Source organism: Narcine bancroftii, chromosome 11, assembly GCF_036971445.1.
Source record: "Narcine bancroftii isolate sNarBan1 chromosome 11, sNarBan1.hap1, whole genome shotgun sequence".
In the NCBI taxonomy this organism is placed as follows: Eukaryota; Metazoa; Chordata; class Chondrichthyes; order Torpediniformes; family Narcinidae; genus Narcine; species Narcine bancroftii.
The window spans coordinates 88,391,965-88,407,073 of NC_091479.1; positions in this window are offsets into that span (position 1 = coordinate 88,391,965).

Sequence of the window (15,109 nt, forward strand, 5' to 3'; positions counted from 1 at the left end):
ATATAAATCTCATATGTGTTGCACTGCCTTCCAGGAACCGAAGGGAGGAAGAAGCATAGGAAGCCCATGAAAAGGAGGAGATGGCAACGGAACTCCAAAGGCTCCTATGTGATATAGACCTGGTAGACCAGGAATGAGAACACGAACATAGGGAGAGGCAGGCAGGGATAGTGGAGGGGCTGATGCAGGCATAGCTGCATATGGAGAGTCAGGACTGTAACACCAACAAGCAGGAATGCCAGGCAAATAACAAGGGATTTCCACACCTGATCACTGAGATTAGTCAGGAGATGCTGGCCCAGACGTGTGACAAGGAACATGGCCTCATTGATCGATGTAATTGCCTACATCCAGCCTTGGCCTTCCACCACCCAGTCTCCTTCCTCCACTGGCCATCCTCCTGCATCTTCCCTTCAACTGGCTTCCTCCTCCCAGCAGCCACATGCCTCATTCAATAGCCCTCCACCCTCTCACCACCATTAGACGTCCCCATACAATTCTCCTCCATCCTACCGCCTTCCATGCCTGCCCTCTTCCAAAATCCATCCTCCTCCCACTGCTGCCTTCCTGCACCTGTGAACCCCACCACCTACATGCCCACCACCATAACCCCCTCAAGAAGGGTACACCCATTACATGGTGGTAGCGAGGATTCCCCTTTCCCCTCTTCTTTGTTGGTGAGCAGTTCAATACATTACATTTCTTTATTCGTGACTTATACATGTGCACTACTTGTAGAATTTAAAGTTGCACTATATTGTGTTAATTACTTTTAAATGTTCATACAAACTTCAGGGATGTTTACCTGGCTTTTACGTTAAATGTTAACTCCAGAAATTATAGATGCACTGCTTTTATTGACATTTTATGTCGATGTTTACAAATGTTATACATGACTTTCTTACGATCATACAAAAATTTAAATACACTTTAAGAAGTTGTAATTGCATTACATTCTAAGATGAGCAATAAAATTCTATGGACATTTAGGTGACATGACTCAGTTGTCTTCCTTATGTCCGCACAAAATGGTCATAATACCCTCATGTTTACCCTGTTGACCCCAGTCTGTTAGACCCCTGTAAGGAATCCATTCTGGTGGAGATCTCATTCAACAGTCTTCCTCTCTTCCAGGAAGTGCTCTTGGTTAATCTCACACAGCAGGCAACAACAACCTCTGATACAAAGGCGATATTAGTTTCCATTCCTTTGGACAGGCATCTCCAGCAGCCTTTGAGATGTCCAAATGCATTTTCCACAACCATTCCCGAGGCGCTCAGGTCATAGTTGAATCTACACTTATGATGATTGATGATACGATGCTAAATGAACCCCTTCATCAGACATTTTCTGAGTGGGTAGGCTGGGTCCCCAATCTAATGTGCAGGAATTTCCACTCCATCAACACTTTGGAAACCTGGAGCAATGGGAAGTTATGGGGGAATCATAGAACAAGGCACAGAAGAAAACATGAGGCCTTTATTGAACACTTGAGAGGATTACATGTACATGTTAAAAGCTTCATCATCCATTGCAATATTCGCTTACATCATGGGGGAATAGATAACTGCCTGTTTCCTCAGCCATTCTGTAAATGGGAGAATTGATAAAAACTTGAGCATCATAGGTGCGACCAGGCCAACCCACATGCACATCTTTGAAGCTGGAAACACAAAAGGACAATGCATAGAGTAACATAAGGTTTAAATTATTGAGTGAGGACAATAGATATTAATGGATTCTTCATCCTTACTGGCAGTTGTGGTCGACAAGAGTTTGCAGAATAACTGAGTGCCAACCTTTGCGATTGTAGTAGGAAGATGGATCTTCGTGTGGGTCAATGATGGGAATATGTGTGCCGTCGATGAGACCAGCACACATTGGATATCCACCCCTTTTTTTCAAATGCATCGATTGTCTCCTGAAGAAAACCTCTGCTAGGCAGCTCAATGAAACATTTCATGAGGAGCTTTTTCACCACGAATATCACTTGTCTCACTACTGTGAAAACAATGGTGATACCCACAAAGAACAGAGCACTGAGGGAATGATACTCACAAAGAGGGGCATACCACCACAAATTTACTGCAAGTCTGATCTGAGGCTCGAGGCTTTCGTCATTTGGTGACATTACACCTCAGCTGCGACTCGAGGATCCCCCAAAATAAAATCAAAAGTATCACGACACATTCTAAAATTCTAACTCCATCATCATATTTATTCAGGACTTCATTCCAGAATATGGGATCTTGAGGTCTCTCCCTCTTCCACATTATTCTGCTAATATGTACCTTTTCAAAATACCATATTAAAAGCAGGCATTTTCTCCTGCGGCTTCTCAACGTGGTCCAATTATCCTCCTCTGTCCCTTCCAGGAGATCTGCAATATATCAATAAAATTCTTCACCTCAGAGCAGGTAAACTGATTCGATTGAACCAACTTGTAGATAAGGAGGCTAAGACCTGACTGTCTGGTGATAGATGCACACATTTTGAGAATGCCCAAAGCGACCTGTCTGATATCTACCATTGTTCTGAAGATGATGATGTCACTTCCTGCGATTGCGTGGTACATCATACAGGACGTTTCCGGTTGAAGGTAGATTCTCGTATCCTCAGGAATGACTTTTGGTCATTGTAAAAGCAGATAGTGTGCTGGTTAAAAGTGCTCCAGTAGAAACAGCAAAAATGGCTTCTTTAACTGGGACACTGAACGGCATATTAACTGGGTTAGTGAAAAAAGGGCTATTGATTGTTGTAGGGAGGCACTGTCAGCATCATTGCTAAAACAGTTCAAAGAAGAATGAATGAATGCATATTGAGAAAAATGCATAGAATTCTTTGAATGCTTCTTTATCCCCCCCAAAAAAATCGTTCACAACATGGTCATGTTGATTGTGGAATGTACTGAACAGATGGAAAGCATTTACCCTAGAGGCTAGAAAATAAATCTGAAAAAAGTACAGCCTTCTGCATTTCCAGCATCACCTTCAAAGAAACATATATAGCCCAGGAGACATTATGTCCAACAGCATGAACCACAGACCATGTTAAAGAAAATAAATAAAAACTAATATATTTAATCACTAAGAAAATTTATGAATTTTAGAATACCACATAAACCATGGAAGCAATAATCTAAAATATATATTACAATGACTAAAATGAATCAATTTGCAACACCCATCATAGTTTAACCTGGTAAATATTTATGAATTGAAGAGGTTTCCCAAAGTGACCATTGGGAGCATTCCTATATACACTGTGTATATGTTTATATACATATTCACACACATAAATTAATACATTGAACATGATAAGTAACTGGAGAACTATCTGCATCCCAAATGAAAAAAAAACACCTTCAGAAATTATTTGTAATCTTACAATATTTTCTTTAGTTCGGGTAAAATAAAAACTCACAATTCCCATGATAATTTCTCTGCTACAAATGCAACATTTTTAAAATTAATATTTAAATCCTAAAACATCATGCAATAATTCCTGACCATCAATAGTGCATCAGTGATTTAATGTCAAAGTCTGTATCTATTAATAAACAATGAGGTACTCAGGAGATTTATTATTATGATCAAAGGAAGCTTAGTGTTCTGCAGACCTTTTAAATGGGTGCCCAAAGAGAGCAGCGTTTTAGCCAGTCATTATCTAAATACATAGATAATTAACAAAATCAAGACAGCTGCTAAACCACAAACTCATTAAATGCCAATGAAGCACTTCCTAGAGACAGAAACATTGGATGCAGATATGTCTGTTTTTCACGTGTGGAATGTGAACAGTATCCAAAATCGTGTTGCAACATTTCAGTGAATGGTAAATATTGGCCATGATATCAAAATAAAGATTCCTTTTTCTCAAATGGTGTCCGAGGATCTTTCAAATCAAATGCATGGCCACAAGCTTCATTTTATTTGAAGTTTCAACCAGAGCATAGCAACATTTCAGTACATTATTACCTCCAGATTCAGTTTCAATGGCGCAACATTTGTACGCTAAAGTCAGCAGGTCTAATTCCAGATCCACTTAAACTTGTTCCTTCAGTAAGCTTGGAATCAAATAACTGGATGATTTCATATAGTGAAAAATGCTGGAAATCTTAAATAAACATTGACAAAAATGGCAAGTATCTTTTAGAACTCTCAAATGGATAAACAAGAAGTGTATTGCAATGGGCTTTGACAACCATTTTGGACATGACACAATCCCCATCCTCACCCTTCCCCATTGTCAATTTCAGTGATATATGAAAAATTGGGAAGATAACAAAAAGACTCAGCCTGAGGATTAGAATATTGCCAGCTCGGTGAGCAAGGCAAGTGGCTGGGAGAATTGGCGGCAGGGTTTTGTGAGAGAATCAGAGTGAAGGAAGCTAATTTAAGGATCAGGATCGGAGGCTGGAGATTTTGCAAGCATCTGGCGGTTTGGGGAAACTGGTGGGAGGTCATTACGTGAAGATTGGGGAGGGCTCAGGGGAGATGGCAGAGTTGGAAATATGGGCCAAATGATAGTTAATGGGATAAATTTTTGCAATGGAGAAAGGGATTGCAGCCTTTAGTGAACATTTGGAAATCACTTAAAATATGCAAGGGTAAATCACTCAGTGAATTGCCCTGTCAAATTTCGGAAAAATTGTCCTGCAGTCCAGAATGCATCGAAAGTATTTTTCAATTGCACCATGCTGACAAATGGTGTAACATTGTATCACTAAATTTAATGGCAAATGTTGATGCATAGCAGGTCAGGAGATATCTCTGGAGAGAGGATTGGGCAGAGTGGATACTATGGGTAATTTTTTAAATCACAACAGTGTACAATAAAGAAAATTCAACACAAGCCCCTTACACACTTGCAAGTGATCCCAGGAATTAACGGCCCATCAGGCTTTAAAGTGTCTAGTGTGAAACCAAAATCAGCTCAATGCTGGCATCAGATGACATCATCTCACACTGGGGATTGATGACCCCTAGTACAATCCCCAGCATCTGCAGATGCCGGTGTTTCAATCAGGCATGTGTGAAATGGGTAATTGCGTAGTGTGATTGAAATGACCCACGTTTTTGCACAAGTACAGGAACTTGTACAGGTATAAACTTTGCTGTGGGAAAGTCGCAGGAGGAGAGAGAGGGGGGAAGTAAATAGCAATAGCAGACAATTTTTAAACAGCGTGGGAAAATTGGTAGCGCTATAGCGCACAATTTATGAAGACCGTGGGGAAAACACAATGGCAGACCTGACTTCCCAGAATACAGTGCTGCAGATAAACCCCTCCACGCATGTAGCAGGGCAATCAAACCTTTCTGCGCTGCATGGAATTCTGGGAGGGCAGGTCCACCATCGCTTTTTCCCACGGTATTTATAAATTGTATGCAATAGTGCTACCAACTTTCCCTCGTTATATAAATTGTGTGCTATAGCACTACAAACATTCCCACCCTGTTTAAAAATTGTCTTCTATTGCTAATATTTTACACAGTCCCTTATAAAGGATTATATGTCAGAACAACAATAACAGGGACTGAATGGCTCATAAAGTGCTGTACATAAAGCTTAATTATGTTATAATTAGGCACGATTAATTTTGTTCAAATAGAAGCTCATAATACATTGATCAGGATTTAGGGCAGGTCCTCCATCGCTTGATGTGTCAAGATGTCACCGGTCACCGTGTCAAACTAAAGAAATTCCAAGAAAAAAAAGATGTCACCGGTAGAAGGTAGAACAGTCCTAACCCCAGGGATGGCTGCTTGCAAGTGTGAAAGCGTTCAGTGCCCCAGTTAGGAGGAGTGGTCAAATGAGAAAAGCCAAACCCCCATTCCTATCCCGGGACACTGAACGGCCAATTTAGTGGGACGTAAGTGTGAAAGGGTCTACAGACTTAGGAACTGTGTTCACTGGAATAAGAATTCTGAAGAGAAGGAATCCATTATGAGGGGGAGGGGAAAGTTTTCTTGCCAAAGATTTGGGCCTGAAAGATGGTGGTAGGAGAGCTCGATTTCATGCCGAGATCAGAATTTACTGAGATGAGGATGTAAGGGACTGAAGCTCAGGCTTGTACTGAGATTGAATAATTCAGGGCTAAAAAGGATTCAGTCAACAGGAATAGTGAAGACACAGTTACAGAGGGGATTAGAAGGAGAAATTGAAATTTTACTTCAAGTGCTCAAAGATAATATTCAGAGGTTTTAAAATTATTCTGAAAAAAAATGTCGCGAACTTCACTGGCTTTCTGAATGTACAAGAAGTACACTCCAAATTAGTGAGTTCACTGGAGCAACAAAGAATAAAAGAAATGCTGCTTTGTCTGAGCAGAAAATATTCCTGATTGTAAATGAAAAAATGTTATTCATTTTACAGAAGCAACAATTATTCTACTGTGAAAGCTCTCAGCCTTCATTTCTGATAACAGTATCTCACAGGAATGATATCATTCACATTCTCATCAATCATTATTGGTCGTTCTTTAGACTCACAAATTGATGAGTATATAATACAATAATTCTTGAGACTGACCTCTTTAGCCATGACAAGGTCATGGTATCAAATCCATGAATATCAGCAAGGCAATCTGTGTGTGTTTAAACATAATTTCTTTACATCTGGTACCACACCAACGGAACCTTTTCAACCACAGCTGTGCTTGTACTTAAAATTAAATCTGCTTCTGAAATTAGAAATCCTGAATTCAAGTCAAATACAAGAGAGGAACTCTTAGTTTTACAAACGCAGATGCCCAAATAAATGTCTTCATCTAAATCAATGGTTCTGAACCTTTTTCTTTCCACTTGCACACCACTTTAGGCAATCCCTAAGCCATCGGTGCTCTATGATGAGTAAGGGATTGCTTAAGGTGGTATATGACTGGAAAGAAAAAGATTGAGAACCACTGGGTTAGAACTTTATTCCATGGAGTGTAGCAGAATGATGGGAGATTTGATAGAGGTATTTAAAATTATGATGGGTATAGATAGAGTAAATGCAAACAAGTTTTTTGAGGTTAGGTAAGATAAAAACTAGAGAAAGTTTAAAGGAAACATTATGGGGAACTCCACAAACAGGAGTGGGAGTGTGAAATGAGCGGCCGGCTGAATTCGTGATCATAAGCTCAATTTTGACCTTTAAGAACAATTGGACAGGTACATGGATGGGAGATGTATTGTCCAGGAGCAGGTCAGCATAATACTTCAACACACACTAGAAGGGCCAAAGCGGCGGTTCCTGTGCTGTAATGGTCTATGATTCTCTTTATGTAGTTGAATTTTGACATAAGGCCTTTTGACATATTCTGTTGGACATCCAAGAGGAGGCTTATGCTATTCATTTATAATCCCACAGAGCCTTAGGCTTGCAGGTCCCAAATACCCATTAGAATGGCATGATAGTTTGATAATTGACTGACAGAAAGTTGCAGTAAAAGGCAGCACAAGAATCATTTAGGCAAATGCAAGACTGAGAAAATTATCCTGATCAGAAGAAACGTAATAATTCGTCATCTCTAGTTAACAAATGATAATGATTAAAACTAACATTCATGCTAAAAACAGATGGTGATAAATTTAGATGAGGAATATGCAGAAGGAGAAGGGAACTAGGCTTAATTGAATAGTTTAACAAAAGATTGGTGGAATCGTGACTGACCAAATAATTTTTTACTCGATGACACATGGAGACTGCATAAACTCTGATGCAATTCTGATATGAACTGAACTGATTAAATCACTTGGATGGAAGGGTATTTAAGAGTATTTACTTTTAAAAAAGATTGTCCATCAATTCTTCACAAGAACCACTGTGCTAGACCTCTTCCCATTCTTTCTCTATCCCTCTATCTACTTTCCTCCAGCTCTCCACCCCCTTGCTTCTCCATTCACAGAGCCATCATTCTACCCCTGTTTGCTGCTGGGTCCACCTTCTGTTATCCGCCTATTACCTCTTGCTTGTGGATCTATGCTCCTCCTCTCCATTATTTTATTCAGACGCTTGTCTACATTTTGCTTATACCTTGATTAAGGGCTCAGGCCCAAAATGTTGCTTCTGTGTCTTTATCTTTGCTAATATAAAGTACCTTGTTCGACCTGCTGAGTTTTTCCAGCATTGTGTTTACTTATATATACTTAATTCTTAGTTTATACCAAATGAATCAAAGTTCAGATTTATTGTGCAATGGATCTCTGTTAATATTAATACTAGGTAAAAGTTAAGCTATATTTCTTATAAATATGTATGAAGTAATGTAGTGGGTTTGGAACAGGGTTTTACATACATATCAAAATATACAATACATTCAAAAGTGATGTCATCTTTCAGAGTCATGATGTCTACAAACCAGAGGTATGAAGATCACATGATTTCCAAGAAACTTGCTAACAGCTTTTAAAGGTTCCAGTATATGGTCACATGATTTCAAAGAATTGGAACTGGCCTCAATGATGATTTAAATTGTCATATAATTTGGAGAAATATATTGTCAAATTCAGACATTTTGAATGAGAAGAGTGCAGGAGTTGAGAAGTCAAGACATCCTGGAAAGAGAGGATTAAAACAGTAATCTCTGGAAAGAGAGGGAGATAATGGTCTGTACTATATCACAGTAGCTGGAACACTGGTATTAGACCCTTGTGAAGCAAAAGTTTGAATTACAGTAACCAGAATAGGTACTGTTTTATGACTCCTAACAAAAGGGAAACTACAGAAATAAGTGGATTTTGAAAGGGTTATCACCTCTCGACGGCTCTTTTGAGATAATGTGTGCAGCCTCATTGTATGAAGAAACTCCAGAACTCTAAGAAGGAGTTGAAGATCACCAAAGTGAGAGATAAAGAAGAAATTTCTTCCTGGGGAAATAACTCAACAAAATTTGTGAGTTTGAACAGCCAAAGGACTTAAGTCAGTTTTAACAAACACTTCTTTATTGGTTTAAGCAACAATTTAAAAGAACTTGATGTTTTGTAATCACATCTGATCTACAATTTAATAGACCTTCAAGTTCAACAAGATTAAAAATTTTTTTTTCTTTGGCTTGGCTTTGCGGATGAAGATTTATGGAGGGGTAATGTCCACGTCAGCTGCAGGCTCGTTTGTGGCTGACAAGTCCGATGTGGGACAGGCAGACACGGTTGCAGCGGTTGCAAGGGAAAATTGGTTGGTTGGGGTTGGGTGTTGGGTTTTTCCTCCTTTGTCTTTTGCCAGTGAGGTGGGCTCTGCGGTCTTCTTCAAAGGAGGTTGCTGCCCGCCGAACTGTGAGGCATCAAGATGCATGGTTTGAGGCGATATCAGCCCACTGGTGGTGGTCAATGTAGCAGGCACCAAGAGATTTCTTTAGGCAGTCCTTATACCTCTTCTTTGGTGCACCTCTGTCACAGAGATTTTAAAATACTGGGCCTTAAAAATAACTTTTCAGACTCAAGTTTAAAATGAAATAATTTGGACTTTAACACACACACACATTTATACAATTACATCTGCACTTAGTGGGGTTTAAGCTTTGAGTTAAGTCAGTTTAGAGTTAAGTGAGAACTGTTATGTGGTTAATAGTTAAATTAAAAACTATTATTTTGAATTTACCATGGTGTGCAAATCTTCCATTGCTGATCTTCTGTTAGTACTAATGGGGATCAGTTAGTTTATAACAATTGTCCGAGTACATACATGACATACATATAGTATTTTACTCTTTTTCCAGCAAGCCAGGCAGAAATTCTACTTATCAGTAGTGCAAAAAACTGTACTCAAGAAAGATACATAGACAAAAGATAGCAATGGAAACATCAGCCTCTTTTCCACTGGCATCCCAGTTAATTGGCCGTGCAGTGTCTCAGGATAGCAAGCCATTTGTGCGGTTTCCACTGGGCCACTTTTAGTAAACAAACTGACTGTGCAATGCAGAAAATAAATATTTAATAAATAATATGCAAAATAAACATCCTTAAAGGAGTCTCTGATTGAGTTTGTTGTTGAGGAGTCTGATGGTGGAGGGGGAACAACTGTTCTTCAACCTGGTGGAATGAGTCTTCTGTTCATGAAGGGGATCCTTGATGATTGCTACTGCTCTCCGACAGAATCATTCCATGTAGAATTTCTCGATGGTCCAGAGAGTTTATCCTGTGATGTACTGGGCTGTGTCTACTAAATTTTGCAGAGCTTTCTGCTCAGAGGTAATAATACTCCCATACTAGGCTGTGAGGCAACAAAGTCAGCACATTTTCCACCAAGTATCTGCAGAAATTTGCCCAGGTTTTTGATGTCAAAACCAAAATTGCGCAAACTCTTTGGAACTCTGCTATCTTTGGAATTCTCTTCCTCAAAAGACACTGATGCACTTTCTACATAATGACGTTCATGTGTTGGGTCCAGTTAAGGTTCTCTGAAATAGTGACTCCCAGGAATTTAAATTTGCTCACTCTCTGCACCTCTGATCATACACCTCTAATTTTCCCTTCCTAAACTCCACAATAAGCTCCTTGGTTTTGGTAACATTGAATGTAAGGTTGTAGTGCACCATTCAGACAAGTTTTCAATCGCCCTCCTGTATTCTGACTCATCACCCCATTTTACATAACCCACGACCATGGTATCATCAGAAAATTGGTAGATGGTGGTGTTGTGTCGACCCAAAGTCATCGGTGTAAAGCAAGTGGAGCAGGGGGCTAAGAATGCCGCCCTGTGGTTCTCCGGTACTGATGGAGATTGTGAAGTTCTTACTGATCTTCGCTGATTGTAGTCTGGAGAAGAGGAAATCCAGGTTAAAATTACACCATCTGAGATGGTTCAAGAGTTGTAAATTAACAAATGATTTCGACCAAAAAAGAAAGCAGAATTTGGGGCAATGAAAATCTTGAACATCCAATTTCCAATTCTATTAAATTGTAAACTTCAATTCCTGTAAAAAATAGAGATATGCTTGGCTAATTTAAAAATAAATTTTTTGAAATGCCCATGCAATTTGCATCAGGGTGAAACTGGTGGAATGAAAACATGCAGGGAATGATATGTGAAATAGGTTATCTAGGAAAACTGAAGTCATCTATGACCATAAATTCAGAAAGGGTTGAAGGAAGTTTTAAATTTGTTTAGTGAATATGAAAAATGCTGCATTTAATTTTCATAGCCATATTTGATGAAAATGTGATGTGGCTTCTCCATAACTGCAGCAACACTTTACTATTGCCACTCGGTTATTATTTTGGATGATTTCATCTCAGTAAAACCACAATAGCCCTTTTCACACTGGCTAACCTGTAAATTGGCCATTCAGTGAACTGGTTAAACTGCCAACCGGTTCTCTGCATCCTTTTACACTCAGCACCAGGCATCCCCTGGGAGAGGGGCATCTATCCTCCACGGGTGACATCTGAGTGACACATCCACCAATTATGATCTTGTATTAAACAAAATTAATCCTGCCTAATTATAACATAATTAAGCATTATGTACAGCACAATATGAGCCTTTCAGACCCTGTTGTTGTGCCGACCTATATAAATATTTATAAATTTATAGACCATGGGAAAGTGGTATAAAACAAATAGCCACTCTATTTATAAAGATCGTGGAAAGTCAGGGATGAAATAGATGCATTGAGCGAAGGCAGAAAGCCCTCTCAGCATTCTGTGCGACAGAGAAACTCCTCTATGAGTGCTCCGTGTATAGAGCCCTTTCTCTACCGCACAGAATTCTAGGAGGGAAAGCCTGCCATCGGTCAATGCACGTATTTCATCCCCAAATTTTCCATGGTCTTTATAAATGGTGCAGCTATGTGTTTTATAGCACTCTCCCACAGTCTTTTATAAATGTATTAAGGTTTATGTAGGTTGGCACAATAACAGGGGCTGAAGGGTTCATACTGTGTTGTACATAATGCTTAATTATATTATAATGATTAGGCATGACCAATTTTGTTTATATACAAGACGATAATACATTGATCAGGATTTAGTAAATTGAATACAAAATTTATGTCTTCTTTTTAATCTTTTGTTTCCTTCACGTTCCTACATTCACGCAAAAATGACATCAACACTTTGTCCCTGGAGAGTCCGTCCCTTTCATACTGGGCTAATCGGCACCTACCTAGGCAGTCCGTCCCTGCCGTGATTTGATGCCTGCATGGTGATTAAGGAGTGTTCTCATTGGACCCTTAACCTGTATACTGGCCATTAATTACTAGGACAAGGTGTCAGTGTGGAAGGGGCTCATAAAGGTGTTGCCCCTTTCATCAGGATATCCATAGTGGTGTATAGCTGATGAAGTGATTACAGTTGTAGAGTAAAAACAAATAACGCAAATTACAGATATCCAAACTCACAAAGAAGAGAAATAGTTTTGTTTTGCAAGGATGTCAGGTGCAGCTATGCGACACACTTGAAGTTTGTACCTAGAGATAAACTAAATGTGGTTTAATGGCTGTTTTCAAGGCTTCTGGGATGCTACAGGCACAAAAAGCATTGAATCAATCGAAAGAATACTCTTTTGGGAAAAAAATGCAAACTGCAATCGGGAAAATAATTTTCTAACACAGAATCATAGCTTTTCTACCTGCACCTCAGCATAAAAACACAACAAACTGGTACTTGCATACTACCTCATTAATCTGTCAGCATGTTTCCTTGCATGCAAGAGTTCAAGAACTTGGGGTCGCTGTTTAGAACTAAGGCCACACATTAATGACAGCGATAAAGCTACTTTATCTACACAGAGGGTGATGTCTTTGGAATTCTCTTCCTCAGTGAAAGGCAAAAATGGATAAATTCTTCATAAGCCACAGTATTACTCGAGGTAGATACAAATGAGTTGGAGGGACTCAACACCCCACTACGTAATTGGATTGTGGATTTCCTCCCCTCCAGACCACATTCAGTGAGGATTGGAAAGAGCATTTCCTCCACAATCTCCATTAATACTGGAACATTACAGAGCTGTGCTCTTAGCCCCCTGCTCTACTCGCTACATGCCTATAATTGTGCGGCTCGGTATGACACCACCACCATCTACAAATGTGCTGATGATGTCATGATAGTGGGTTGTATAAAGGAAGGCGATGAGTCAGCAAACAGGAGGGAGGCTGAAAACTTGGTGGAAAGGTGCACCAACAACAACCTCACACTCAATGTCACCAAGACCAAGGAGTTGATTGTTCACTTCAGGAAGGGAAAACAAGTGTACGATCCGTGATCATTGGGGGATTAGAGGTGGAGAGGGTAAGCAAGTTTAAGTTCTTGGGAGTCACCATCTTGGAGGGTATTTCCTGGACCTAACACACTAATGGAATCGTGAAGAAAGTACATCAGTCCCTCTACTTCTTCAGGAGTTCGTGGAGGTTTGGTATGACAACAGAAATCTTGGCAAATTTATACAAATATGTGGTAGAAAGTGTGCTGACTGGCTACATCATGGTCTGGTATGGGGACACCAATACCCTGAGCAAAAAGCCCTGCAAAAGGGAGTGGACATAGCCCAGGACATCACAGGCAAAACCCTCTCCACCATCGAGAAGATCTACAGTGAACACTGCCATCAGAGAGCAGCAGCAATCATCGAGGATCCACATCACCCAGTACACACTCTATTCTCACTGCTACGATTAGGAAAGAGGTTTAGGTGCCATGAGACTTGCACCAGGATCAGGAACAGCTGCTCTCCCTCCACCATCAGACTCCTCAACAACAAACTCAATCATGGACTCATTTAAGGGCTCTTATGAAATTTATAGATTTTTTTCCTCTCTGTATTGCACAGTTTGTTCACATATGTACGTTAAGTACCCTTTTTTTTTGCATTACCAAAGAATTTCAGAGTTGTATGTGATGTCATGTATGTACTCTGACAATAAATGTGAAAATTGTAATCGGTCACACTAATCTTACTAAAGGGTGGAGTAAGTTTGTAGGTCTGAATGGCTTTCTTTCGCTCCTACTTCATATACTGATGGATCTTGGAAACAGCAGCAATTTAGCTCATAGGATTATCTATCAAAGTGGAAAAATAAATACTGAATGAAGGTGTAATTTTTCCCATGCCTTCAAGAAATCTTATTATTCCCGAGTCATTTCGAGAAGCCAAATGTTCTTCTTATTATACATTGATAAATTTAATTTGCAGGCAAATCTTAATGTATTTTGTCTCATTTTTTGCTGACCACTGCTGGTAATTTGAAATGCGATGGCCAGCATTTAGCTATTTGAACAGCAGGAGGCCCAGGAATTCTGTGCATGTCCTGTCAAATTCAGAGGTCCCGAACTTACAAAAATATCTCATGTGCTGAATTAATCAGGTCCCTCCACTGCTTGACTCCACATGGAATTTTGCAATGGAACCTAGTCTTCTGAAATTCCCCAGGATTAAGCTGGGGAAATTGCTTCTTTGAACATCTGCCTTGATATATCTATGAAACCGTTGATCTCATACTTGACTGCAGATATTCAGATTAGGATTACAGGGACATATTAACTACTTTATAAACAAATGATCAATTTTTAAAAACAAATTATAAAAAAAGTGGTTTTGGATTTAAAAAAATGTCACCTTTTTAATTTAATTTTGTTTTACCTCAATTGTGATCATTTTAAGTGCCTCTGAATGTCAGAAATTATGTTTTAAAATATCCCTCATTATTTTTACAGCCTTCAAATCTGTAGAAGCTTTACCATCAGTCAGAGCTTTCAGGAACATTTAAGAAACAGCACTTCCTCAGTGCATGGGTTGAGGCTCTCTGCGACTGAGACCAAGTCACTGCAGTTCTAGATGCTTTGTGTCAGCAAGATAGCCAACACATCACTATTCTGACCTTGTTGCTTGATTGGCTACACCGATCACCGGTAATTTTCTGATCTTTCAAACTTGTGTACATTATCTCACTGCAGTTACTTCCCATCACTACGTCTCCAGATTGAGCTGGTAATGCTTGAATAAGGCGGTCCTGCCCTAACTCCAGTGCCTCACAACAATTAAATAGAAAATCCCAGAAGACACGGGAATTGGGTGACCTGTGCCCTGATATTTTTTTGAAAATTCCATAATTACAGTAAAAAGTTATGCAAAATCCCAATTCAATTTTGTTTTTCATCTGCAACTCTTTTCTGATTGAATGCAGGAA